Source organism: Apium graveolens, chromosome 8 (genome assembly GCF_009905375.1).
Source record: "Apium graveolens cultivar Ventura chromosome 8, ASM990537v1, whole genome shotgun sequence".
Lineage (NCBI taxonomy): Eukaryota > Viridiplantae > Streptophyta > Magnoliopsida > Apiales > Apiaceae > Apium > Apium graveolens.
In genome coordinates, this window is record NC_133654.1 from 82,441,463 (window position 1) to 82,443,865 (window position 2,403).

At 40.8% G+C, this 2,403-nt stretch overlaps 1 non-coding gene across 1 annotated transcript; it reads left to right on the forward strand.

The window, feature by feature from the left end:
- The first annotated feature begins 1,497 nt into the window (after nt 1-1,497).
- Nucleotides 1,498-1,604, forward strand: LOC141681160 (small nucleolar RNA R71). The gene has a single exon (XR_012558602.1). It is a non-coding gene; the product is annotated as a small nucleolar RNA R71 (small nucleolar RNA).
- The last annotated feature ends 799 nt before the right edge of the window (nt 1,605-2,403 follow it).

Here is a 2,403-nt window from a genome sequence, read left to right on the forward strand (position 1 = left end):
AGCTCACACTTCTGCACTTCAATCAAGGTTCGACCAGTAGCCAAGAATGGTCTTCCCAAGATTTTGGGAATCTTTTTATCCTCCTTAAAATCAAGAATTACAAAGTCATCAGGAAAAATGAGTTTGTCCACCTTGACCAAGACATCCTCCATAATGCCTTGTGGATATGTAATAGAATGATCGACCAACTACAAGGACATATATGTAGGCTTTGGATCAGGTAAATCCAACTTCTTGAAGAGAGAATAAGGCATCAGATTGATGCTAGCTCCCAAATCATATATACACTTGTCGAATGACAAGTTTCCGATTGTACAAGGAATAGTGAAGCTTCCGGGATCTTTAAGCTTTGGAGGCAACTTCTGTTGCAGCACAGCACTGCATTCCTCCATGAGAGCAACGGTCTCCAAGTCATCGAGCTTCATTTTCTGAGAGAGAATACCTTTCATAAACTTCACATAGCTAGGCATCTGTTCAAGAGCTTCAGCGAAAGGTATGTTGATATGGAGTTTCTTGAATACCTCCAGAAGCTTAGCAAATTGCTTGTCCAACTTTTTCTTCTGCAGCCTCTTAGGAAAAGGAGGTGGAGGATAGATCTGTTTCTCTCCTGTATTACCCTCAGGAGGAGTGTGTTCCATAGTTTTCTTCCTTGTTTCCACTTCTGCTTCCTTCTGCACATCATCTTCAGCCACACCTTCATCTTCTGGAACTTGAGATTTTTCGGGGCTTGCAACCTTCCCAGACCTCAATGTAATTGCCTTAACCTGCTCTTTTGCTTCCTTCTTGCCTGGAACTTCTGTGTCACTAGGGAGTGTACCAGGTTGTCAATTCAGCAAGGCATTGGCAATCTGCCCAATTTGATTCTCCAAGGTCTTAATGGAAACCGCTTGGCTCTTGCACATGAGCCTTAACTCCTCTAATTCAGATTTTTCATTAGATTGTTGAAGTTGGCATTGTTTTCTTGTTGCATATTGTGGTTGTTGAAAACTAGGAGGGTTGAATTGCTTTGCTGCATACTGCTGATAAGGCTGTTGAATCGCATTGTGATTGTTGCTCTAGCTGAAGTTAGGATGATTGCGGTTGTTGGGATGATAAGTGGCTGAAACTAGTTGTTGCGACCTCTGAAAATTACTCACAAACTGAGTTGATTTAGTAGAAATAGCACATTGCTCAGTATCATGTGCACCAGCACAAAGCTCACAAACACTTGTGATCTGATTAACACCCTAATTAGCCAAATAATCCACCTTCATCGTCAAAGCCTTAAGCTGAGTAGCTATAATAGTAGCTGCATCTACCTCCAGAAATCCTGCTACTTTGCCTTGAGGTAGCCTCTGAGAAGGGTTCTGGTATTCATTAGCAGCCATCAGTTCAATTAAATCATAAGCTTCATCATAGCTCTTATCCCATAAGGCTCCACCAGATGCTACATCAAGCATGGGTCTAGACTATGCTCCCAAGCCAGTATAAAAGCAGTTGATAATCATCCAGTCAGGCATCCCATGATGAGGAAACTTTTTAAATATCTCCTTATAACAATCCCAAGCTTCATATAAAGACTCTCCCGATTGCTGCACAAATTGAGTAAGAGTGTTTCTGATTGCAGCTGTCTTTGCAATAGGGAAGAATTTAGTAAGAAACTTTTGATCAAGATTTTCCCAAGTAGTAATAGAACCTGGTGGTAGAGAATGCAACCAACACTTAGCTTTATCCCTCAGAGAGAATGGGAAAAACCTCAGCTTAACAGCATCTTCAGAAATGTTATTGAATTTGAAAGTGTCACAGATCTCGATGAAATCTCTAATATGCATGTTGGGATCTTCCGTTGGAAAACCCCCAAACTGGACTGAGTTCTGCACCATCTGAATTGTGCTAGCTTTGATCTCAAAAGTATTAGCCGCGATGGCTGGTCTAACAATGCTAGACTGAATATCATTGATCTTAGGTTGAGAGTAATCCATCAAAGCTTTCAGATTCGCTACTGGTTCTCCCATTGCAACAAGAGCTTCTTCTTCAACTTTCTCAACTTCTGCAAGAACTTCTTCAACTACTTCGACTTCTTCCTCTGCTTTATCCAGTGTTCTCTTTCGAGATCGAGAACGCGTTAACATAAACGCTCTCTAGAGTACCTGAAAAAGCAACAAGCAAACAAGTAAGTAAAATATCTGAGTCAGTGAACTTTAACGACCATTGATGTCAAGCACATAAACTAAAAATTAACACCGAGTCCCCGGCTGCCGCGCCAAAAACTTGTCAGGATGAAAACACGCGCTAAATTTACACGCAAGTATATGCATTCACAAGGAATATAAAATTCTTTCTAGTTCGTTCTCACAGAGACTGGTTTAGGTTAAATTCAATTTATGCATAAATGCAACAATGATATGGCTATCATTCAATGCT